This window comes from Arachis hypogaea, chromosome 13, assembly GCF_003086295.3.
Source record: "Arachis hypogaea cultivar Tifrunner chromosome 13, arahy.Tifrunner.gnm2.J5K5, whole genome shotgun sequence".
In the NCBI taxonomy this organism is placed as follows: Eukaryota; Viridiplantae; Streptophyta; class Magnoliopsida; order Fabales; family Fabaceae; genus Arachis; species Arachis hypogaea.
Window position 1 is genome coordinate 42500077 of NC_092048.1, and position 27771 is coordinate 42527847.

The following is a 27771-nucleotide window of genomic DNA, read 5'->3' on the forward strand; positions in this document are numbered from 1 at the left end:
TTTCTTACTCCTTTTCTTTCTCTCTTCTTTTCTTCAATCTTTTAATTCTTTATCATAATTCAATTTCACATTCTTCCCTCGACTTTTCCTAATGTCTTATGAAAAGAAATCATAAAATTCTTAAATCAACTGCGTCCTCTAAAACTTTTAAGAGTTCTTATATTTGCTCTTCTCTGACTTAAATATTCTTAATAAAATAATAACAATAATATAAATAAGATAATTTAAATGATAAATAAATAATATTTATAGCTTTTCTTTAAAAAAAACTTAGCTTCGTAAAGCTTTTATTCTTAAACTCTTATTATCTACGTTTTAAACTTCAAACTTCTAAATATTTCATTTTTAATCGAATATTTTTATAAAATTATATTTAAAACCTCACTTATCTCAATATTTATAAAAATAACCCTAAAATTTTACAAAATGTCCATTTTTATCCCTGTACTTTATTTATTACCCAAAATACCCGAAAACTTATATAATTACAAATAGTATATCGATTTTTATATACAATACAATGTTACCCTTCAAAAATAAAATTTAATTATTAATCTTTCTTTTATATCAAAACTGAAACCCTTAATCTTTTTCTCTTAAAATATTACTTGTGCTTTAATCCGTTCTCGAGTTTTTCGATTACCGATTCTTCGTAACTTTTAAATTTAATCTCTCGGCCATCACACCTCACCAATTTATACTTTATTCTCAACGATATTTCAGTCCAAAAATCACCAAAATAGTTCAGTCCACTACAAGAAACAGTGTAATTATCGACGCCAAAAATCGACGGCCAGAATTTCCGTCGATATTTTTTGACGGCTTGTCGTCGATAAAATGAAAAAGGAATGATTAGAAATAAAATATTAAAATCGACGGCCATGTCGTCTATTATTTTGATAACCTTTTAACACCATTTTTATCGTTACATTGTCGACAGAATAGTTGGTTGAAATTTTTTTTTAAATCGACACACAGGTCGTCTATTTTAATAATTATAATATCGACAGCTTTTGTCGTCGATAATATTAAAGGATGGAGATCTCTTTTTAAAATTAAATGAATGGTATAGATTGATTATATAAAATAGACAGTTAGAATGTTGATTTTTATTTTAACTAAAAGCGACAAATTTACTGTCAACTTTATCAACAAAAAAACCACCCCGCCTTTACTTCCCGCGTCCCTTGTTTCACTCAATTCCCCAATTACATTTTACCTGAAAAATTAACTAACCGCCTTGCCCTTTCACTTCCACCATTTCAACAACCTTCCCTCTCTGCTGCCGCCGCGCCATCTTCTCTCCCGCCACTGCGCCGTCGTGGCTCCACTACCTCCGCGCCATCGTTGCTCAGCTGCCTGATGAACGGATTTTTGAAGGTTTAGAAATTCACTAATAAAATCTCGTTGTAAAGTATAGTTTCTAAACCAAGCACTAATTCTTTCATACAAAAAGTTGTTTGTCACTAAAACAAACCCCTAAAATTAATAACCGAAGTATTCAAATCTCGGGTCGTTCTCCCTAGGAATTACAATAAAGTGTCTTGTTATTGGTTATGAGTTATTTTGGGGTTTTGGATAAGAAGCATGAAAAGTAAATGGCAATGAAAATAAACTAACAACTATAAAAGGCTCTTGGTTTGGTATGAAAATTAGAAGTCCTATCCTAGTTATCCTTCTCAATTGTGATGAGAATTGTTCATTGCTACCACTTAGTTAACCCTTACTAATTAAAGAAAAGTCAAGTGGATGAATTGACTTGAGCCACAAGTCCTAGCCAACTCCCAAGGAAAGACTAGCTTTAGTGCACTCCAAACCAATTAGTAATCTCTCCAATTATCAATCAACAAAGGGATTAGATAACTCAAGTGTCACTAATTACTCTACCTAGGCCAAGAGGAACAAAATCTACACTATATCTAGAAGAGGCATTTCAATAAACACATAGAGTGCAATAGAAGTAAACATTATTAATTGCAAGAATTAAAGGAATCTACAACTACAAAGGCAAGAGATCAACAATAGAAAAGCAAAGAAGAACAATTATTATGAATTACCTCTTATTGAATTGGAAGAATGTAGAAGGAAAAATACTAGATCTACAACAAAATATAAGAACAACATAAAGGAAATTATAACAAAAGAATAGAAGAAGATGAATGTAGCAACAAAGAATTGAGAGATAGAAGTGGAAGAAAGCAAAGATTAAAACCTAGATCTAAGAACTAAACATAATCCTAATCCTAATTCTAGAGAGAAGAGAGAGCTTCTCTCTCTAGAAACTAACTCTAAACTAATCCTAATGAGTGTGTATGATTGGAATCCCCCTTGCTCTTCAATCCTTGGCTTTAAATAGCATCTTTGGCGCCAAAGTTGGTTGGGATTGGGCCCCACAACCCCTGAGAATTCGTTGGTCACGTTTTCATTAAAAAATCATAAACCAGCACCGACGCGTACGCGCACAGCACGCGTGCGCGTCCATGGGGTGATTCGCAGGTGCGCGCGTGCATCCATGGGCGAGTTCAACTTTTTTGACTTTTCATGATTTCTCCACTTTGCATGCTTTCCTCTTCACTCCTTTGGTCCATTCCTAGCCTTTTCAATCTGAAATCACTAACAAACATATCAAGGCATCTAGTGGAATCAAAGGGAGATTAAAACCATCAAATTAAGGGTCTAAAATAATGTTTTCACATCTAAGTACAAATAAGGAGACAATCACAAAACCATGCTATTTCATTGAATAAATATGGGTAAAAGGTGATAAAATCTCTTAAAATCAATACAGAATAAACCGTCAAAACGGGGTTTATTAACCTCCCCACACTTAAACCAAGCATGTCCTCATGCTTAAACCAAGAATGAAGCAAAGGGCATGGCATTTATTCAATGGAAACTAATTAAATGCAATCTACCTATATGCAACTATCTAAATGAATGCAATTGCTTGGTCAAAATAAATCAATTCCCAAGAAGTATATATGCACAAGGGCTAAGGACTAGCAAGTCTAATCCACAATTGAATTGAGCTATTAAATATTTTTACAAACTTGCATGAAAGGAGATGATCATAGGTGGAAACATGTAATTGAGCATCAAACCCTCACCGGTAGTGTTTGCACTCTATTCGCTCAAGTGTTTAGGGTCGATTCTCTCAATTCTCCCCTAATCATGCTTTCCAAGATTTGTTTTTCTTCTAACAATCGACATACATTTCATGCATGCATACAAGTATCATGAGGTCTTTTCTTTAGGTTGTAATGGGGTTAGGGTCAAGGTAGGATGCATATATGGTCAAGTGAGCTTGAAGTTTGAATCTTTGATAAGCTTAGACTTCCCACCTAATCTATGACATCCTATACAACTAAGTTCTAACCTAACTACCCATTCTTCACTTTTTCACATACTCATGCATTTTCTTTTTCATTTCGCAATACTTATGCATTGATTTTATTGGACCTTGCTTTGGGGCATTTTGTCCCTTTTTTATTATTTTTTTCTTCTTCTCTTTTTTTTTCTTTTTCTATTTTTTTATTTTCCATATTATTTTTCTTTTCTTTTTCTTTTTCTTTTGTTATTATTTTTTTTTCTTTTTATATACAAGAACCTCAATGCATAAGGTTTTACATTTGATCAATACATGAGTATGTACCCAATTTCCAATATTTCCAATAATATTACAAAACTACCCTTTTATTCACCCAATGTCCCAAGGTTCCCACACTTGAATGATACTCACACACACTAGCCTAAGCTAATCAAAGATCCAAATTAAGGACATTTATTGTTTTTCGCTTTAAGGCTAGTAATGTGCTAAATTAAAGAATAAGTGGGTTAAGCGTAGGCTCAAATTTGGCTAACAAAGGAAGATAAAAGGTAAGGCCATTTGGGTAAGTGAGCTAATGAAATGATGGCCTCAATCATATAAATGCATGAATACACAAAATAATGGACATAAAGAATCAAACAAATCAAAGATTACAATCATAGAAAGAGAATAATGCACACAAGAAGGAAAATAAGTGGTTATAAGATGTAACCACGCTATTAGGCTCAAATCTCACAAGCTTGTGTTCTTAGCTCAAAACATGATCCATAATATATATAATTCAAGCAAGTTCTATGAAAAGTTTTCACTCAAATCAATTGAGATGCCCTATAGATAGAAATTTTGAAAAAATTCATTATTTGAAAAATTTCATTATTTTGACTAAGCTTATTGTGTATACATATGCAAAAATAAGAAAATGAAAGTAAAAATCCTAAGAACCTAAAATGAAATGCAAAAGTGTTGGGATTAGAAATTTGTCACCCAAAATTGCCGACCGGTCGGACGACCTCCCCACACTTAAAAGTTTGCACCGTCCTCGGTGCACTCAAAGATGAGCAAGGGGGTACGGCGAGTCTCTGGATTGCTGCGTGTTCTTACTCTTGCTTCCATGTTTGCTTGTGGTGCATTTATCATGAAAAACAAAAATACAACACCATAAGATGAGAAGATATAAAAGCAAGGAAGCATACATTGTTGGAATGAGGTAAATCACTAGAATTGAGTGAGTGAATTAGTGTGACATTAAGAAATATTAGGTGTGTGAATTCTAAATTGTGCGGTTTAGAACACACATTAGTATAAAGAGCTATGTCACAAAAGAAGCATGCACGTCACTTATCCTAGTGTGCTTGAGATGCTTTAAGTAAGCTTGTAAGGTAAGACAAGCATTAGAGAAGCATGAAAGCATTCAAGTCAAACATATGGATGGATATAATTATGAAATACAATGCATTAAGGTAAATGCTCAACATCATCCATCAAGAGATTGCCTAATCAAAGAATACGGTTCAAATCACATGGTGGCCAAATCATGCAATTCAAAAGAATTACAAGTTCGAAGGCAATTCTCATCACTTGGTAGTTTTCAAAAGGTAAGCATGAAAAACTCAAAACCAAGTAGCAAAATATAACCTCAATCATAGAATCCAACAAAGATTATAACATCCCCTTTTTAATACCCAGCAGCAATTAATGGTAAACAAGAATAACAATCCAACACTTACAATGAAAAAGATAGAAAATAAAATGAAAACTAAACTAAAACTAACTAATCGACTAACTAACTAACTAACTAGGTAACTAAAATAATTGGTTATTGATGGTGTTTGGGAGTGTTAGATGAGGGGTAGGAGGAGGGAAGAAGAAAGGAGAAGGGAAGAAATGGAAAGAGGAGAAGAAAAGAATTGGATGGAAGAAAGGGCATCCACGCGAACGCGCACATGGCGCGGGCGCGCGGGTGGTGGAATAGAGAGAGAGGCGTGGATGCGTACTCTGCGCTCACGCGTAGATGGGGTTGTGGGCATGGGCGCGGACGCGTACCTTGCGCATCTGCGTGAATGGCTAGCCAGGCCGGCGGCCTAATGTTGGCCCAGAGTTGGCACAACTCTCTGGTAAAAGTACCAAGAGTGCAGGTGGCCTAATCGACGCGCGCGCGGCATGTGCGCTTGCGCGTGTATTGCGAATTCAGCATGATGGGCGCGTACGCGCCAGGTGCGCGGACGCGCGGATGGTGTTGGGCCTGGGGCTCAACATTCGCACAGTGAAGGCCTAACTCTCGGGTTTGCTAGCGGGGAGTGGAACTTTTGCATCTACGCGCGCGCGCCATGTACGCGGACGCGTAAGTGGTCGAGAATGCTTGAAGTGCGCGTACGCGTGGATGGTGCTCTGTTTTTTCAAAAATTTTTGCTATGTTTTTGCATCAATACAAGCATTCCAAACCTCCAAACAGCTACCAAAATACCATAAAACCTTATTTAACATACTAAACTACCAATTAAACTCAACTATCTAAACAAAACATGAAATTAGACCAATTCTACCAAATATTTATAAAAGAGAAAATGAAAAGATTTTACCATGGTGGGTTGTCTCCCACCTAGCACTTTTGTTTATTGTCCTTAAGTTGGACTTATGGGGAGCTCCTCATCAAGGTGACTTGTGCTTGTATTCATCTTGGAACTCCCACCAATGCTTGGTTCTCCATTGTGCCCCAAGATTCTTCATGGATTGAGCCAAGTCTTGATGGAGTTCTTCACAAGCTTGGGGCTCCCAAAGTTGATCCTCTTCTTGTAATCCGGGATCCCACACTTTATTTTCACACCCGTCTTGAGGTTGATCATCATTATTAGTCCAACCGGGTGGTGAGTAAGGTGAATTCTCTATATAGTGGCCAACAACCCTCCTAGACCCATCTATTTGAGCACTACTCCAACCTTTATATCTCATGTTTGATGCATCAACCATAATGAGCCTTGATTTGCAACGCCAACTACGAAACATCTTTCGCTTACGCTTCATCCCACAAAGGATCCTAAGTTGACCATCCGTTTCAAGCAAGCCATACTCAAGTGGGACAATAAAGCTAATAGAAATAAATTTTACCCACTCAAGTGAGGGAGTAGATGGCCACCTAGGCAAAGATGCTTCCAAAGATCTTGACAAAGCATAACCAACCCCCGTTCTTCTATTTCTAGGGACTTCCACCTCTTCACAAGATTTCTCTAATTCAATCCTTTGTTCATTAATACTCAAACTATCTAAGCCTTTTCCCTTAATCAAACTATAATTGGGAGGGTGAAAGGAGTTTACCTCCACAACCTTTTCAAATGCACCGGGAGAAGGTTCTTCAAGTTCAAAGGATTCTCCACCACTAGGACTTGATGCTTGCTCTTCATTGCCATGGGAACTCAGTTCTTGCTCTATCCCATCCAAGTCTTCATATGGAATATGCCTTGGAAGGTGTGCATTTTCCTCCCTAGCATCAATTTCAATCATCTTGGAGGGATTTTCTTCAACTCTATGTTCCCATGGAGGCTCCGTATCTCCTAAGTCTTCTACCACTTCTTCCTTGTCTTCAACAATTAAAGCTTCCTCCAATTATTCCAATACAAAGCAACTTCCGTCATTTCCCACCGGAGTTTCCAATCTCTCCTTCATGCTTTGTCCTTCATTCGATTCTCCACATGTAGCCATGGGAGTTCCTTGAGTGTTCAAGCATTGGGAGGCTAATTGATTTGTTACCGCATCCAAGGCGGCCATGAAATTTTGCACATCCCTTTTCATCTCTTCTTGCCCTTGAACAAGAACACCAAGGATGTTATCCATTGGAGGTTGGGGTGGACGGAATGATTCATCATTTTGGGGGAAGGGTTCATAGTAGGAAGATGGTTCTTCTTGGTAGAGTTTTGGTGGTTCAATATTCTCCACTCTTTCCACTTGTTGCACAACACACTCCATGGTTGCTTGAAATTGATCCAATGCTTCCTTGAGACGATCCCTTGACTCTTGTTCCTTTTGGATAATATGATTAGGATCATGTGGCTCTTGGATCAATGGATACGAGTATTCTTCCATGGGAGGTTGTGGTGGAAAGTAGTATTCATCTTGTGGTTGAAAATTTTCATATATTGGAGGTGGTTCATCTTGGTAATAATGTGGAGGAGGTGGCTCTTGAAAATATTGATGTTGGAATGGTGGTGGCTCTATATGTGGTTCATATTGCTCATATGGTTGTTGGTAGGATGGATATGGATTAGGGTCATATGAAGATGGTTGGTAAGAAAGGGCTTGTGAGTATGGTTGAGAGTTATGTTGAGGGTATGGATCATAGGCATATGGTGGTGGTTCTTGAAAGTCACAAGGTGATTCACCATAACCATTGGATTGGTATGCATCATAGAATGGATATTCTTCATAGTGCATTGGTGGAGGTTGTTGCCATGAAGATTGATCATATGCATATGGCTCCTTCCACCTTTGGTCATCCCATTCTTGATACACATCTTCATTATAGTCCTCATTTCCTACAACATGTTGATAACCAAACTCATAGCCAAGGTGAGAATTCATGATAGCAAGAAGAAAATGAAAACAAAATCAAATAAGAAGCAAGAAAATTAAATCCTAAAACTAGCAAGAGCTAACAAAAGCAAACATATTCACACTATTCACATATATACAATAACCAATAACATAACACCATTGCAATTCCCCGGCAACGGCGCTATTTTGATGAACGGATTTTTGACGGTTTAGAAATTCACTAATAAAATCTCGTTGTAAAGTATAGTTTCTAAACCAAGCACTAATTCTTTCATACAAAAAGTTGTTTGTCACTAAAACAAACCCCTAAAATTAATAACCGAAGTATTCAAACCTCGGGTCGTTCTCCCTAGGAATTACAATAAAGTGTCTTGTTATTGGTTATGAGTTATTTTGGGGTTTTGGATAAGAAGCATGAAAAGTAAATGGCAATGAAAATAAACTAACAACTATAAAAGGCTCTTGGTTTGGTATGAAAATTAGAAGTCCTATCCTAGTTATCCTTCTCAATTGTGATGAGAATTGTTCATTGCTACCACTTAGTTAACCCTTACTAATTAAAGGAAAGTCAAGTAGATGAATTGACTTGAGCCACAAGTCCTAGCCAACTCCCAAGGAAAGACTAGCTTTAGTGCACTCCAAACCAATTAGCAATCTCTCCAATTATTAATCAACAAAGGGATTAGATAATTCAAGTGTCACTAATTACTCTACCTAGGCCAAGAGGAACAAAATCTACACTATATCTAGAAGAGGCATTTCAACAAACACATAGAGTGCAATAGAAGTAAACATTATTAATTGCAAGAATTAAAGGAATCTACAACTACAAAGGCAAGAGATCAACAATAGAAAAGCAAAGAAGAACAATTATTATGAATTACCTCTTATTGAATTGGAAGAATGTAGAAGGAACAATACTAGATCTACAACAAAATATAAGAACAACATAAAGGAAATTATAACAAAAGAATAGAAGAAGATGAATGTAGCAACAAAGAATTGAGAGATAGAAGTGGAAGAAAGCAAAGATTAAAACCTAGATCTAAGAACTAAACATAATCCTAATCCTAATTCTAGAGAGAAGAGAGAGCTTCTCTCTCTAGAAACTAACTCTAAACTAATCCTAATGAGTGTGTATGATTGGAATCCCCCTTGCTCTTCAATCCTTGGCTTTAAATAGCATCTTTGGCGCCAAAGTTGGTTGGGATTGGGCCCTACAACCCTTGAGAATTCGTTGGTCACGTTTTCATTAAAAAATCATAAACCAGCACCGACGCGTACGCGCAAGCACCAGGTGCGCGCGCGCGTCCATGGGCGAGTTCAACTTTTTTGACTTTTCATGATTTCTCCACTTTGCATGCTTTCCTCTTCACTCCTTTGGTTCATTCCTAGCCTTTTCAATCTGAAATCACTAACAAACATATCAAGGCATCTAGTGGAATCAAAGGGAGATTAAAACCATCAAATTAAGGGTCTAAAAGCATGTTTTCACATCTAAGCACAAATAAGGAGACAATCACAAAACTATGCTATTTCATTGAATAAATATGGGTAAAAGGTGATAAAATCTCTTAAAATCAATACAGGATAAACCGTCAAAACGAGGTTTATCACTGCCCCAGCGCCGGTCGTCGCTCCGATGGCCCCGTGCCTGTCGTCGCTCTGCTGCTTCCGTGCCCGTCGTCAATGTGTGACACTCGTGTCGCTGTCGCTCCGTCACAATCACGCCGCTGTCACTCCGTCATCGACGGCTAGGCGGTGGCACAAACTATCAAATCTGAGATCACGGAGGAAGTGCACTCCCTCTCAAAACTATGGCAAGTTACACAATCCCAATCCCAATCCCAATCTAACCTAATCAAAATTGGAAATTAGAATAATGTAATGTGATGGTGTTGTTTCAGGTTCTGAGTCTGGCGGTGGTGATAGTAGGGAACAGGAAGTACTCAGAGTTATTTGGGAATGAAGAGAAAAACATGTGCTGAATTAGGGATTAAGTCCTTCGACATTGACCTTCTGATAAACCACTATTTTATAGTTTATCTTGTGCTCAATTGAGTGGATTTTATCAACTCTTTACCCACTTATTCATACTATTTGCATGGTTTTACTTTTTCCTTTCTGATTTTGTGCTATGATTGAAAACATGCTTCCTTGGCCTTATATTTGCTAATATTAATCCTCTCTTATTACCATTAGATGCCTTGATATGTGTGTTAAGTGTTTTCAGAGATTACAGGACAGGAATGACTTGGAGGATGGAAAGGAAGCATGCAAAAGTGGAAGGAATACAAGAAGTTGAAGGAACTGCAAAGTTGTCAGCCTGACCCTCTCGCACTAAAACTGTCATAACTTGAGCTAAAGAGGTCCAAACGACGTGGTTCCAGTTGTGTTGAAAAGCTAACGTCTGGGGCTTCGATTTGATATATAATATTCTATAGTTTCCATGACGCTAGACGACGCGAACGCGTGCTCCACGCGGACGCGTCGCAGTGACAAAAATCAGCGTGGCAGATTTCTTCTTCAGCGATTTCTGGGCTGTTTTCGACCCAATTTTCGGCCCAGAAAACACAGATTAGAGGCTATAAAGTGGGGAAATCCATTCATTCATAATCATAAGCTCATAATTCATAATTTTAGTTTTAGATGTAGTTTTTAGAGAGAGAGGTTCTCTCCTCTCTCTTAGGATTTAGGATTAAGATTTCTCTTACTTTCAGGATTGTTTCTTTTTATCAGGTTCAATGTTCCTTTAATTTATTTTTCTACTTTTATTTTATTGCTTTAATTGATATTTATCTTTTCAATTTAGCTTATAAACATTTCCATGTTAGATTTGAATTTATGTTTAAACGTAGTTTGATGTGTTTCAGATTTAAGAATGCTTTTAATTTAATTTAGAATTTGCTTTGGTTGAGTCATTGAAGACACTTGAGTTATCAAACTCATTGTTGATTGAAAATTAGAATTCTTCAAGAATTAATTCGAGTTCCAATAACTCTAGCCTTTCCCAAGGAAAGACTAGGACCTGAGGAATCAAAATAAATTCATCCACTTAACTTACCTTCATAATTAGAGGTTAACAAAGTGCGAAAAAAATCCAATTCTCATCACAATTGATAAGGATAACTAGGATAGGACTTCCAATTCTTATACCTTGCCAAGAGTTTTATTATTATTAATTTATTTTTCTTGTCATTTAAATTACTTGCTCCTTATTTCAAAAACCCCCAATTTACAAAACTCATAACCAATAATAAGAACATACCTCCCTGCAATTCCTTGAGAAGACGACCCGAGGTTAAATACTTCGATTATCAATTTCAAAGGGGTTTGTTACTTGTGACAACCAAAACGTTTGTTCGAAAGGGATTCCTTGCCGGTTTAGAAGCTGTACTTACAACGCGATTATATTCTTATAAAAATTCTAAACTAGCTAGAATCCTCTTTGTCAAAATGGCGCCGTTGCCGAGGAATTGCAAACGTGTACCTTATTATTGGTTATTATAAATATTTGCTTTTTGCTTGTTTATTTGTTTTTATTTTTGTTTTTTTTTCTTTTTCGTAAAATTAAGAGGTTATTGGTTTTTATTTAGTTATTAAAATTTTTTTCAAAAATTTGTTCTTAGTGTTCATCTTGATCTTCAAGTTGTTCTTCGTGTTCATCTTGACCTTCAAGCTGTTCTTAGTTGTTTTCTTCGTTTTAATCTAAAAATTTTAAGTTTTGTGTCATTTTATTATTTTTCTCTTTCCTCATTAAATTAAAAAATATATTTTCTATTTATTTTAATTGAATTTTCGAAATTTTCATAAAAAAATAAATAAAAATAAATTTCCAGATTTTTATTTTAAAATTTTTATCTTATCTTATCTTATTTCAAAAATCAAATTTCAAAATTCAAATTTAAAAATTTTCAAAATTCAAATTTAAAAATTTAAAATTCAAATTTCAAAATTTAATTTTCAAATTCAAAATTTAAATAACATTTTAATTTAAATTTGTTTTTATTTTCGTTTTTAATTTTTATTTGCTACTATGAACTCTCACCCCTTTGGCTATGAGTCTGGTTACAATTATGTTGCAGGAAGAGGAAATTACAAGGAGAACAGGCATCAAGGTTGGAACAATCAAAGATGGGAGGAGCCACAAGGATTGGATCAACCCTCATGGCAACAACCACCTCCAATGGACTATCAACAACTACCACCATATGCCTATGAACCCTTTCCTTAACATGACTTTGGACCACCATACTCACAAGCCCCTTTCCACCATTCACCTCCATATGACCCTAACCCGTATCCACCATACCAACCACCTTATGAGCCAAATAAACCCTCCTACCCACCCCAAACCTCCATGGAGAAAGCACTTACCGATCTAAACTCTACTATACAAGCTCTCGTCGCCCAAATCGGACCACCATATACCTTCAACAATCAACTCTCAAGCTCTAGTGCACTTCCTTTTCAACCACTGAATGATCTCTCTATCCCACCACCACCATCCATAGAAGAGCACCCACATCCATCTACCCAAGAGCCATATGATCCTAATCATGCAATCCAAGCAGAACAAGAATCAAGGGACCATCTCAAGGAATCAGCGGATCGATTTCATGCAACTCTATATCAACTAAATCAAGCGATAAGTCGATTAGCTTCCCAATACTCGGACACTCAAAGTGCTCCCATGGCTACATGTGGAGAATCAAAAGAAGAGCGTAGCATGAAGGAGACACTAGAAACTTCGGTGGACAATGAGGAACATGGCTTTATATTGGAACAAGTGGAGGAAGCCATAATAGTTGCAGAGGAAGAAATGGTTGAAGACTTAGGAGATGCTGAACCTCCATGGAAAAGTCAGGTCATAGAGCCTCCTTCCAAGATGGTTGCATTTGATGCTGAGGAGGGTGTACAACCTCCAAGGCATATCATAGTTAAAGACTTGGAAGAGGTTGGTCAAGAGATGGAGATTAAAGAAGAAAAAGAAGCACAGCCTCCCATGCCCTTGGTGAGCAATGAATAAGAGATTGAATTGGAAGAAAGCTACCAAGAGGAAGAGGTTGATATTGAAGAAACTTGCAAAGAGGTGAAAGTTGTCAGAGAAGAGCACAAGGGAGTGGAGCCTGTAAATTCGTTAGAAATACCTCCCCCTAAGTTGCCATCATTCTTCACAACATTCAAGTGGTTAAAATTCATATCCCTTAGCTTTCTAATTCCACTTGAATATGGGCTACTGGAGACGGATGGTCAACTTAGAGCTCTTTGTGGCATTAAGCGTAAGAGGAAGATGTTAGTGGTAGGAGTCGTCATGCAAGATTCAATATGGTGGAAAGCTCAAAGTTTAAATGCAAAGGTTGGTGTAAAGCCCAGCTGAATGGGTCTAGGAAGTTGTTTGGCCGCCTTAGTGAGAATTCAGATTGCCTGCCACCCAGATGGAACAATATTGCTCAACAAGACGGGTGCAAAAGCAAGATTTGGAACCCCAGAATTCATTCTGGAAATCAACACTCTTGGGGCCTTGTCACTTGCTTTAACTTGCTTGAAGGCTTTCTGTGCCTAGTTTGGGATCCCGGAGGCCATTGGAAGTCCAAGCATTGGTGGCAGTTTCAGGATGAGTTCAAGCACAAGCCACCATGACAAGGAGCTCACCAAATGTCCAACTTAAGGACTTTAACTAAAAGTGCTAGGTGAGAGACAACCCACCATGGTATGATCGTTCTTTTTTCATTTTTTTATTTAGTTTTATTTGTTTTCGAGTTTTATTTTATTTTATTGTATTGAACCTGGAGTTTTGCATAACATTCATATTAGCATTGCATTATGCATACTGCATTATTAAAAAAAAAAAAATACGTATGCGACGCGGCAGCGTCGCTGATGCGTCCGCATCACCAGTGCGTTTTGAAAAAAAAGAGAATTGAACAGAGAGTCACGCGAAAGCGTGGGTGGAGGCGCGCTTTAGGCACAAACATGCCCACGCGTCCGCGTGACCCACGCGACCGCGTCATTTGGAAAAATAGCCTCCCACGCGTCCGTGTCACCCACGCGAACGCGTGCTCCAACAAATCGACGTAATAGGGGTGCATGGCCGAAAGTTGTGCTGGAGTAGGGCTGGAACGGTGCTAGAAGCACAAGCCTTACCACGCGAACACGTGCCCCACGCGTCTGCGTCGTTTTGCAAATATGGCCATTCACGCGATCGCGTCACCCACGCAAACGCGTCACCCCAGATATTTGGCAATATGAGCTTCAAACAGAGAGTTGCGCGACCGCGAGGCTGCCCTCGCGCTAATGGCACAGATCGATCCACGCGACCGCGTGGATGATGCGTCCGCGTCATTTCGTAGAAGTGCTATCCGCGCGAATGCGTGACCCACGCGTCCGCGTCAAAAGCAACGCACAGCTTATCCAGATCAGCTAGATATCTTATCTTTTCTTCCCCAAATCCTAATTTCTTTCTTCTTCTTTCTTCTTTCTTTCTCTTCTTCTCCCCCTCTACTCTATCCCTTTAATTTAATGCATTTATTTGTTCTTTTCTTTTGGTTTCTTTTTCAATTCTTTTTCATGCATTTTTATGTTGGTGTTGGAGTTTTATTTGGATAGTACCTTATTTTATTTGAGCATGTGGCTACTCTGAGGAGAGATTTGACAATTGACATTTACTTATGGCTCTCATATATATTTGGATTACATTATTTTCATCCCTATTTTAACTTGCACACCCAATGTATTTGGGATTATCATTCACAATTGTCATCATTACACATGCTCTTTAATTTGGCACATTTATTACTTGATGCTTGAGCTATGCTTCTCATGCCTATTATTTGCATGTTTTTACCCTCTTGCATCTAATTATTTTGAATTGCCCTTTTTGATCTTTATTGTTGTCTTCCCTACATGTTGTAGCTACCATGTAGTTGGGCTATCATTTTTCCTTTGGCATTCCTTATCACTTGGAATTTTCTCCCTTCCGGTCTGAGTTTTCTATATTTCACACTCTTCCTTTTTCCTCTTCCTTAGGCATGGGTACCAAGAAAGGAAAAGAGAAGGCCACTAACAAGACACCGGCACGGAGAGGAACCAAGAGACCTCCAGCTAAGGCGCCTCTATCTACAAGCGTCAGTTGTAGCAATCCGTCCACTTGTACATCTCAGCATGCACCGAGGACGGTGCAATCTTTAAGTGTGGGGAGGTCGATATCGATCTCCATGGGTTAGTTACTCTTCTATCTCAACACCAATGGTTTATTTTCCTTGTTAGTTATTGCATTTACATGTTTGATTGCATATTTGTTTGATATTTTTTGTGCATATTTTACCACCACTTGGTTAAAGTAATATTTTCTTTTTCAAGAAACTTTTTAAAGTATTTTACTAATTTGAATAAAATTTAATGTTAAACTTGTTTGAAGAAATATTATACTGGAACATGGTTTAGAGCTCGAACATACAAAACCAGTGAGATTTTTGAGCCTATTCGATTGGTTGTATTTTATCAACCAAAATTCTGTTTTAGTATGTATTTTTCTCTCTAAAATTGTGATCTTTGTCTTGCTTAATTCTATATTTCCATTATTTGATGTATGCATACACTTACATGATTGAGGCCTTTGTTTCACTGAGCTTACATACCCATATGGCCTTACCCTTTCATTATTCCTTGCAAACCAATGTTGAGCCTATTATACCCATTTGTTCTTTACTTTAGCACATCATTAACTCTAAGCGGAAAACAATAATGTCCTTAATTTGAATCCTTGGTTAGCTTAGACTAGTGAGAATACTTATGAATTAAGTGTGGGGAAAAGTGGGTTTAGAAACATTTGGTTTGAGAATTGAGTACGTTAGAATTTTTTGAAAATGTGAAAGAAATGTTTAGGACATGATTCATACATCCAATAATTTAATCATATGCATTGAGAAAAATAAAAGAAAAAAAAATATATATATAAAAAAAAGAAAAGAAAAAAATATTACAATTAAGCAAAAAGGGGACAAAATGTCCCAAAGTAAGTGGTTAGAGCAATGCATATGTGCTGTACTTGAAATTAGAATGCATGAATATGTGGAAAACATGGTTAATGGATAGTTAGATGTGGTATTATGATTACATGGATTGTCTAAAGTTAGGTGGAAAGTTTAAGTTAATTAAGGATTCAGATTTTAGTCCACTTGGCCAAATACAATCCTACCTTGACCCTAACCCCATTACAACCCTTAAAAGACCTCTTGATATGTGTATCTGTGCATTAAATTTATGTTGATTGTTAGATGAAGAGCAAGCCTTAGAAAGCAAGGTTAGTGGAGAATTGAGAGAATCGAACCTTAAACACATGAGTGATTAGAGTGTATACACTTCCGGTGAGGGCTCGATGCTCGATTCTTTGTTCCCGGCTTTCATGAGCTATTTTCTTCTGCAAGTCTATTTGTACTTCATTTTTATGATTTGAATTAGTGAAATCCAGTTCATGTTTGTTCTTGAAAGGTTTACTTACTTTTCACCAAGTAGGTAGAAACATTTTGTATTTAGTTGCATTCATAGAGATAGGATTGCATTTCATACATTTTACCATTCCTCTTCACTCCTTTATAGCTTCTCTTGAGCTTAGCATGAGGACATGCTAATGTTTAAGTGTGGGGAGGTTGATAAACCACTATTTTATGGTTTATCTTGTGCTCAATTGAGTGGATTTTATCAACTCTTTACCCACTTATTCATACTATTTGCATGGTTTTACTTTTTCCTTCCTGATTTTGTGCTATGATTGAAAACATGCTTCCTTGGCCTTATATTTGCTAATATTAATCCTCTCTTATTACCATTAGATGCCTTGATATGTGTGTTAAGTGTTTTCAGAGATTACAGGGCAGGAATGGCTTGGAGGATGGAAAGGAAGCATGCAAAAGTGGAAGGAATACAAGAAGTTGAAGGAACTGCAAAGCTGTCAGCCTGACCCTCTCGCACTAAAACTGTCACAACTTGAGCTAAAGAAGTTCAAACGATGCGGTTCCAGTTGCGTTGGAAATCTAACGTCTGGGGCTTCGATTTGATATATAATATGCCATAGTTGCTCTGATGCTAGGCGACGCTAACGCGTGCTCCACGCGGACGCATCGCAGTGATGAAAATCAGCGTGGCAGATTTCTTCTCCAGCAATTTCTGGGCTGTTTTCGACCCAGTTTTTGGCCCAGAAAACACAGATTAGAGACTATAAAGTGGGGGAATCCATTCATTCATAATCATAAGCTCATAATTCATAATTTTAGTTTTAGATGTAGTTTTTAGAGAGAGAGGTTCTCTCCCCTCTCTTAGGATTTAGGATTAAGATTTCTCTTACTTTCATGATTGTTTCTTTTTATCAGGTTCAATGTTCCTTTAATTTATTTTTCTACTTTATTTTATTGCTTTAATTGATATTTATCTTTTAAATTTAGCTTATAAACCTTTCCATGTTAGATTTGAATTTATGTTTAAACGTAGTTTGATGTGTTTCAGATTTATGAATGCTTTTAATTTAATTTAGAATTTTCCTTTTTGGGTTTGGTTGAGTCATTGGAGACACTTGAATTATCGAACTCATTGTTGATTGAAAATTGGAATTCTTCAAGAATTAATTTGAGTTCCAATAACTCTAGCCTTTCCCAAGGAAAGACTAGGACCTGAGGAATCAAAATAAATTCATCCACTTAACTTACCTTCATAGTTAAAGGTTAACAAAGTGCGAGAAAAATCCAATTCTCATCACAATTGATAAGGATAACTAGGATAGGACTTCCAGTTCTTATACCTTGCCAAGAGTTTTATTATTATTAATTTATTTTTCTTGTCATTTAAATTACTTACTCCTTATTTCAAAAACCCCCAATTTACAAAACTCATAACCAATAATAAGAACATACCTCCCTGCAATTCCTTGAGAAGACGACCCGAGGTTAAATACTTCGGTTATCAATTTCAAAGGGGTTTGTTACTTGTGACAACCAAAACGTTTGTATGAAAGGGATTCCTTGCCGGTTTAGAAGCTGTACTTACAACACGATTATATTCTTATAAAAATTCTAAACTAGCTAGAATCCTCTTCGTCACCTTCCTAAACAAGTTTCCAAATCCGATTTGATTAAGCAAGTTCACCAGTTCAATGTCAAACTCTGATGCTCACAGTATTAGATTTATGTTACTTGTTACCATTCCAAGCTTTTATTTTTAGCTCATGTTTGGGGCAAAAAATGTATGCAATCAGGTATATTGGTTCAGCTTCCATTGCCAAAGCATATCAATGAAGAGAAAGTTCTTAGTAAAATCAGCCTTGATGAAGTCCATAGACAACCTGCACTTCTCTATCTTGTGCATGTACCTAAGGTAACTTAGTAGTAGTAGGAGTAGTAGTGATTACCATTAAGATTAGATTAGATTAGATTGGATGTGTGGTTCTCTTCCTTAATCTTTTAGTTTAATTTAATTCCTGTCTTTTATCTGTTAAAGCTGTTGTCAGATTCAATTTAATTTAACATATACTACTAACTAAATCGAAAAATATCCCAGACTCTTGTGCACACAATTGCAACCAATGCGGGAGTTGAAGGTGCTGTTGTTGTTGGCAAACTATTGGAATAGAACAACCCTGATCTTAGGTATGATGCAACAAAAGGTTAGTGTTCCTTGTTTTTTTTATTGATGTTTATATGTCAAAAGATAAGGTCAAGCAGCATCACTAATTGTCCTGTTAACTTCTTTTTCTCATGATCAGGTGAATATGTTAATATGGTTAAAGTTGGAATTATTGATCCACTGAAGGTTATTAAAATAGGTGAATATGTTAATATGGTTAAACTTTTTGACCCTGATCTTAGGTATGATGCAGCAAAAGGTTAGTGTTCCTGGTTTTAGGTTTTTGTGAGAATTGAGAAATGCATTTTGATTTAATCTTTTATTTGGTGTGATTGGTAGTCTTGGAAATTTAATAATTATATTTTTTTAGTCCCACCAAATATAATACTGATCCGTGGCGATTCAGGATTTTGGTAGGGGTTGAAGAGCTTGTTGGAGTTGAAAGTGTAATTTTGTTGAATATGAAGTGTTCCATTGAAGATCAGAGAAGATGTGAAGCTGGTGCTGAGTGCCAAGGTGATAAGTAGCGCTCTTTTTTTTTGTTCTTGTTTGTAGATATTGTTTTAACTTATTGTCTCAATTGCCTCATGATTGTTGTAATTTGGCTCTGTGATATATCTATTATGGAGTTGGATTTACTTGGCTGTTGGGGAGGAGAACGATTTTGCCAGTTTGGTGTAGTTGAAATTCCATTGACATGGCCTTGGCAGCCAATTTTCCTAAATGTCGAAACATTCTTATAGAAGTGCTGTCATTGTATTTTTCTTGAAATCTTTGCAGATAATTATATGTTTGGAAATGGTTTCTATCAAATTATTAAACTTAGTTGCTAGCTGCTAGTTGTTCTATCTAGGTTCGGAGAAGATAGGGATTTGATAGTTAATCCCTTAATCAGTTATGGCAAGGTATTATATTCTTGGCTTGGATAGTAGTAATGAAGAGATTGACTGAATTTAGTTATACCTAAATGATCATGGGACCAAAAATCCTAGTTTACTAGAATTTGTAGGATTCAGTCAATTGTGTTAATGATTAAGAATTAAGTAAATGGGACCAAAATTAATGTTATTGTTGTGATTACCAAAAATAATAATAATAAAAGTGCTGATAGGTCCCATATATATAATGGTGGTGGAGGGAGTAATTGATGATGAATCTCTATTAATTCAAAGCTTTTCTTCTGGTGATGTTTTAGGAGGACCTTCAAAGAGAATAAGTGTTGCTACTTTCTTCTATATATTCATTCTTCTCGAAAAAGCATATATAATTAATAATTTAATACCGATAAATATTATATAATATATAGTTACGCTTTCTTTGAACTGCTATATTGCCTCCTTACTATTTTTAGTTTTTTAATTAATTTCTGATCCTCCATTATTAGACCTTCTTACTTTTAATTACCCTTTGTGGTCAAGCTATGGAGTTTATGAATTAGTGAAGAACAGAAGTGAAGTATTTTTAGAATTGATAGATAAAATTTGATGCAACAAGAATTTTCGCCTTAAATTATCATGATAGTTGAATAAAATAAAATGGTGGAATCTACTATCTCTGGTAAAAAATAACAGTATATATACTATTAACTACATCATGATATTCAGAGAGCTTTAATTAGAAGTTACAATTTTGAAGGGAGTGTATGGAGTGCAGTGTCACACATAATAACAGGCTGGCTTGTTAACACGGGTTGGTCTGGTGGCAGGTAAGCGTCGTCGGAATGATTGTCCTTTTTAAAGCTTTAGTTGATTACATGTTTAATAGGATTATTTACTTGTTTAATGCAGGTATGATTATGGTAGCTGTATCAAGCTACCCTACACAAGAAAAATCATTGATGCTATTTACTCTGGAAGCCTCTTAAATGCTGAGTACAAGAAGACTGAGATTTTTGGGTTTGAGATCCCAATTGAAGTTGAAGGGGTCCCTTCAGAAATTCTTGATCCTATTAACACTGTTAGTAGTTTGTGTTGAGTGTGTATGTCTAACCAATTCAAAATATTATAACCTATAGGACTATCATATTTATGTTGTCTTGAATTTTTATGTTGAATCTTTATTTTAGAGGATTATTTATTATTTTGATAAGTTTGTAAATTGATTATATCTAATATTTAGCACAAATTTTATTTTTATATTTAAAAGTTTAGTTGCCTCGTTATTTAATATTTAGTATAAATTTTATTTCTATATTTAAAAGTTTATTTGTATTAATTGTCAACTATTTTTTCAATAAAAAAATAAAAAAATATGGCTATTAAAATCGACGACACCCTTGTCGCTTTTTAAATTTAAAATAGACAAAGAAAAATAAAAAAATCAACGACATGTTTGTCAATATTTTAATAATTAAATCGACGGCTGTGCTGTCAATTTTAATGAATCAAATATCGACGGCAAACCTATCGATTTTATTAAAAAGGTAAAATTCTCAGCCTCATATTATAGACAGAAAGGTTGTCAATTTTATTGAATTATTATCGACGGCCTGGCAAGCCGTCAATTTTATTAGAATTTTGAAAAATCGACAAACTTAATAGCGACCACCACTACCGTCGATTTTGCTGTCGATTTTAACTGTGTTTCTTGTAGTGGTCCCTGCTGGTTTCATCACAGCCAAGTTATAAACTTCACAAATACATCAATATATCACAGAAATTCAATATAAACTCAATCAATAATCAATCACAACATCAAATTACTTATTCAAATACTCGAAACCCTACCTTCATGCGAAATTAAAATACTCGAAGCTCCGGAGAAGCTTTTCGACTGAGTTGCTGAAGAAGAAAACGTCAGAAATTGTCTGTGCCTCATAGAATTTCAATTGGCCGAACTCAAAGAGAAGGGGAGCTACGTCCCTATCAACTTCTACAGAATAAAAGTGACACCAACACGTAAAGAAGGAAAATACGAACACTTTTATCATATTAAATTTTTTATTGGAATTACGGATGGCAAAAAATTAAAACCGGAATTTCAGTGGAAGTTACGATTTTCTTCCATGAAAGCTTCGGACTCTCTTTTCCTTATTTCCTTTCTTCTGTTACGGTGATGATAAGAAAGGAATGAAGAATGATGATAGGTGATTAATGGAATAAAAGAAATGTGTCACATTATGTATATATATGCTTATATATAAACAAGCAACGTTTGGCTTTTCCTTGATTTTTGTTTCTTTATGGCTTCGGCCATTATTAATAATAATAATAATAATAATAATAATAATAATAATAATAATAATTTTATTATTATTTTTGAAATATCTTATTATAATAAAAATTATTTAAAAATCTTAATGAATTTTAAACTCAAAGTATCATAAAATTTAATTTAATTATTTTTAGGAGAATAATTTTTTTTAAATAAAATAATAAATCATGAATAATTTATTATTTAATTTTTATAAACTCGGATTGTTACACCACCAAGTCCAATCTCCAAGTTCACCTCCGCCAAGTTCAAGCACCACCAATGATCAACTTAATGCCTCTAATACTCAATCTACACTATCTCCACATAATATACACAATATTCAATCACTAAGGTTTTGTAAAATTTGATGAACACATGAAAAAAGTGGCTCTTACCTTTACCCACTGAAATTGGTGATGAAACCTAACTAGAACTCAAGCTAGAGCTCCCCAAAAGGACAAGAATCACCAAGTTTCATGAACACACAAGCCAAAAATGTGATTCTCATTCCAAATCAAATTTGCATCTTGGTGAGGGAGAGGCTTATCGAAATTTTTAGATAGAATTGATTGGTGGTTCAAAAAGGGTAGGCTAAGGGAGAAGTATCCATGATTATTTGGATTAGCTCAGAATAAAAATTGTAGCATTAGTAATTGCAATATGTGGGATGGACAAAACTGGATTTGGAGTTTAGAATGGAGGAGGCAACTAAGGGATTGAGAAGAAGAGGATTTTGTAGGTTCGATGCACTCATTATCAAAGGTGACGATTAAAAAAGATGAGGTGGATAAGTTGTTATAGAGGCTTGAATCAAAAGATGATTACTGAGTGAAATCATTCTTAGATGTTTATAAGAATAGAGAAAGAGGTGTTGAATAAAATATCTACAACTTCTCAAATAAACTATGGAAGGGCCTTGTATCACCCTGTGTCGAGTTACTTATATGGTTTATCATATTGGAAAGATTGAATACTAGGGGTTGACTATGCAGATTGGGAATGGTTACTCAGAAGGATGGTTGGTATGTGCTTTGCGGAATTGGGAAGGAGATCATTCATCATTTATTCTTCTCTTACACTTGGTCTTGGGTGGTGTGGGGAACTATTATTTAGAAATGGAATGTTTCCTAGTTTGGTAGAGATCCACTAAAGATTGAATTGATAATTAGATGGATAGAGGAGTCCATAAGCATCGAAAAGAGGAATAATATAGTGAGGATTTGGAGGAGCATCACAATATCAGGTTGCATGGTGAACAAAATACATACTAGAGAGAATTCCACAACGAATGATTTTCATGCAGATCCTTATTCAGCTACGATTGAGTACAATGATTGGAAAAGGTGAGAGTTTGGTGGTCATTTGACTGTATGCAACAAAGTTTAGGTCGATTCATTTGATCACAACAACGATCCCGCCATAGTAACAACCACCCCCACCACGACAACTACCACCACCATAGCTACACTATCCGCCCCATCACCCCTACACTATTCACCCACTACAAAAAATTCTGGTAAAAACAGCGGTTTTTTTTGTATTTACGGCGGTTTGAAGTAATGGCGGTTTCATAAAGCGACATAATTCTGGGCACCATTCTGGTTATTACGGCGGTTTTTTGAAAACCGCCACAATTTTCTGGGTTAAAATGACGGTTTTTGAATAGGTTAAAATGGCGGTTCAAACCGCTGTTATTTCCAGGGTTAAAATGGCGATTCTTGGATAGGTTAAAATGGCGGTTTGAACCGCCATTATTACCCTGACAGAGTGGCATTTTAGTTGGTTAAAACGGCGGTTCAAACTGCCGTTTTTTTCGAGGGTTAAAATGGCAATTTTTGCATAGGTTAAAATGGCGGTTTGAACCGCCATTATTACCCTGACAGAGTGGCGTTTTGGTTGGTTAAAACGGCATTTTTGAACTGTCATTTTTACCCTGACAGTAGCATTTTGATTGGTTAAAATGGTATTTTTGAACCGCCGTTTTACCCTGACAGTGACATTTTTTATCGTTTAAAAAATAATTTTTTACCGTCATTTTTATCGCGTTAAATAAATAATTTTGTGATTAAAATTTCACAATAGCAAAAAATCATAATCCATAAATGAAATATTATAGAACTCATAAAAAAATATTAATATAATATATAATTTTTTATTATTGAAAATCAAAAGTAATAACTCCTATACAAAACCTTGTCTTACTAAACTTACCAAAATACAAGTATTGCAATAAACACTAATCAGTCAAATCTACCATCCAGTTCCCTAAACTACCTTGAGCAGCAGAACTGCTCAGATTTTCAACAAACTTTTCAACATGAAAAGCTTCATAGTAACCCAACTTTGGTGATGAAAGATGATCAATTGAAGGCACAATTTGAGTGCCTGTACTCAAGAGCCCCTCCAAGGATCAACATGCGAGGTTTATCAACTTTTGATGTCATGCGACGATGAGTCACATTCTTCTTAGAAACAACTCCTTTAACAACCCTACTGTAAAAAAGAAAATCTAATAAGTATGACAACATAGAAATCACGTGCGGAAAATCAGATAAATTATAGCATTTACCTTTCAATGCGGCTAGCACAAGCAATGCATTTGACTTTCACATTTGCAATTTCCTTTTTTTTTGGTTCAGAATCTAAAAGAGGAGAAAACAATGAAATGAAACAAGTAAACAACATCATATATTATTGAAAACATGTTGGAGTGTGAAGAAAGAAAGAAAAAAAAAAGAAACTTGCCTAGTAAATCTTCCCAGTGGTTATGTTATTATCACGAGTCAACTTGATATCCATAAAGCGCTCATAGTTTCCAAGGTCTAGGTCCACCTATCAAGATTCATCATTTCTCTTTTTATGATTCTACTAAAAAAAGTAAGAAATTAACAAACACCATGTGCTTTTGATCTATTCACTCAGAAAAATTTTGCCTAAAGTTGCTACCTAACAAACACCATGTGCAAAATTTCACATTTTCTGTGCACATTTTAAGTCACCTCTCAATGAGGGGATAAAAGCTAAAAACCTAAGGCTCCAATTGAGCAACATATCAATTTTTTATTGAATCTTAACATGAAGGTTCTTAAAGATTACTATTAAGAATGAAGTAACAAAATTCATGTCCAGTACCATCATAATTTGTATAAGAGATTTGATAAATGGAGCCTGTTAATTTGTTTAAAGATATTGGACTCTTTTGATTCTTTTAAATAAACTATTTAAAATAAAAGAAAAGTACAAGAATAAAAATAGCTATAGTTGCATATAATATTATATTATATTATTGTTACTAATGAAGAGAAGATCAGATAGTGATTGTTGGATTAAACAAGTGATCAAGACCCCTTAATTACTTGAATAATATTATATACTTATATCATGGATCACAATGTCATAGAAACAAAAAAAAATACTAATATAGTACAATTCATCACTATAAAGTCAACCCATTTTTATTCCTTGAAAATAAATATATACAAATGTGTATAGATTTTTCAAATATATTCCCATTCTTACTTCCATGAGAAAGTATGCGAGGGAGAATAACTTACTTCCATCTTTTAAATATATTCCCATTCTTCTTATTCTTTTCCGTCCCCTGTCATATACTCCAAAATAAATAACCAGTGTTTGTTAGTATAAATAAATAGCAGGCCATTTGTTAGTATAAATAAATATATAATCTAAATGAATATGAGGTGTGTAGATTAAGAGAAGAGAGCACACTGAATTAAGTGAAAATTCTCCAGATTTAGCAGCAAAGGGTGTTGTGATGTATCTTCTAGTGGCTGTGAATGCTTGGGGATCAGCCAAATTGAAGTTGTTATAGCAGTGGACAAAGATATATGACATTTTTTTCTTCCCTTTCCCTTCTAGGTAGTTATATACTCCTTCCTCCTCTCTTATAACAATGGACAAAGAAGACAATGAATGCTTAACGGATTTTTGAATCCAAGTTCAGCTGTTGTCATATCTCTCTCTCTCTCTCTCTCTCTCTCTCTCTCTCTCTCTCTCTCTCTCTCTCCTTTGTGCAGTTAGACGCTCTTCAAAACTGTAGAAAATTAAAATTGAAGAATGCAAGATCAAATTTGTAATAGATTGCAAACAAGTTCATCACTACAAACTAGTTATTCTACATTAAATATTATATGTAGTAAAAAGAGATTCAAGGCTAAAAAACTTAACTAGTCAAAGACATACAGCTAAACATAAGTATACTTCCTTTTCTTTTGGTGGAGAAAAGAAAAGTGGGATCAAGGTTGCATCATTTCTACTTCTAGGCCAGTGCATGCCGAGAGCCCCAATGACATCTCAGCGTATTTATTATAGATGGTCTACAACCAAGGACTAAAAGAGAATCAAACCCAATTCCTTTGATCTTACCAGTTGAGCCAACCCTTATTTGCAAAATCCTAGAAGATCATCCTTCCGTCATTAACATCATCCACTACAATATTTCCATGATGCTGCATGGCCAAGTTAAATATTAGTAACACATGAGAAGAAGTATCAAATCCAGCTAAGCTATTAACACAAAACAATTACATGTCTTGAAATAGTGTTTAAAAAATTGATCTGAAATGAAATGAAATGAAATAATTGTATCTCACTTTTTCTTCTCATGCTGGTCCTTGACAAGAAGTGCAGAACCAAAAGCACCTTTTTCGATTTTCTCAAGTACTTCGTATATATATATATATATGTTTCCACTGTTGATGCGCCTCCTTGGTTGAGAAAACACTGTTGCGCCTCATCATATATATATTCCCACCATTCAATTTCTTTTATCTAGTCATTTTTTGTACATCTATTCTTAATCAATGCATTTTGATACAAATTAAAATAAGAGACATACATTACAATCTCGTATAGATCTTTAAGATTATCAATAAAAGTGAAATACCTTAACAAAACGAAGGTGAAGAACAACAAATTTTCCTGCATTACTACCACTAGCACCAGTGACTTCTCAGATGTAGTTGGGGCTCATTTCTCCATCAGCTTGTTGAGGATATCGCAGCCGGTTTATAAGAGCATCTCCGAGTGTTCTGATATGCGGAACACAGATTAAAGCCTGAAATAGTTATTAAAGTTCTGCAAGTATGATAATTGTTAATTCAGTAACTTCTAATTTCTCCCATTCCCAAAGGTAGAAAGTGTCACATATTTGACATTTGACATAGAACACACAAATCCAACCATCTAATTAATCACCTTTTCAAGTTTTAACTCATTTGACACTAGTAGAGCCATATTAAAACAGCAATGAAGAGATGATGATGAAACAATTTAGTTATAGTCAATTTTGAAATAGTTGAGATTGTGTTTGGTTTCACCATCAATCTCTTTCAATCAATTTCCAGAGTGTTTTCCTCTTTTCTTTTATGGAAATTGAACAACAAAATATGGCATATACATGCTGAGAATGAAGAACAAGAAATATTTTGATTACTATGCCGATATTCAAACCAAATTAATTAAATTTGTTCATCTAATCTAAGGCAAGCCTAAGACAATCGATTAGAATGAAATATTTTCAAGAGAACAAAGGAAAATAGGGAGAAGAACCTACTCGTGAGTCTGCCGGAGGAGAAACTCGCAGCTCAATAGCTGGATAGACGAGATTGCCAGTGTAGAAGAACGCCACAGGAGGAGATCACCGCTGGAGGAGATGTCGCTAGAAGAGACGTCGCCGAAGGAGACCGTCACTGGAGAAGACGTCGCAGAAGGAGGTCGCCGCTGGAGGAGACGTTGCCGGAAGAGACCGTCGCTGGTAGGAGGAGATCATCGCAGGAGGAGATTGCCATTGGAGAAGATGTTGCAAGAGGAGGTCGCCGCTGGAGGAGACTTCGCCGGAGGAGGTCGTCGCTGGAGAGGATTGTCACCGGAGGAGAGACCGTGACAGAGGAGATCGCAGTGGCAGAGCTTCAAGATTTCTCTCACCGTGGCAGCATTTCAATGAAGGAATGACTGAATGAGGAGGAGTTAATTTAGGGTTGGGAATTTTATACAAGTTGATAATGGCATTTTAAAATTGCCAGAATCCAAAACAATCGCTGTTAATTACAAATTAATTACGGCAA

The 27771-nt window shown here is 35.7% G+C and overlaps 1 long non-coding RNA gene across 8 annotated transcripts; it reads right to left on the reverse strand.

Annotated features, from left to right (window-relative positions):
- Positions 1-23817: 23817 nt before the first annotated feature.
- On the reverse strand, positions 23818-27770 carry LOC112738211 (uncharacterized). Of its 8 annotated transcripts, none has more exons than XR_011869662.1 (9): positions 27261-27770; positions 26592-26736; positions 26299-26476; positions 26072-26154; positions 25415-25739; positions 25240-25286; positions 24431-24517; positions 24255-24327; positions 23818-24175 (listed from the first exon to the last, which is right to left on the reverse strand). It is a non-coding gene; the product is annotated as an uncharacterized lncRNA (long non-coding RNA). The 8 variants fall into 8 exon arrangements; XR_011869663.1 differs by having other exon boundaries at positions 23818-24178; XR_011869664.1 differs by having other exon boundaries at positions 26299-26495.
- Position 27771: the final 1 nt, after the last annotated feature.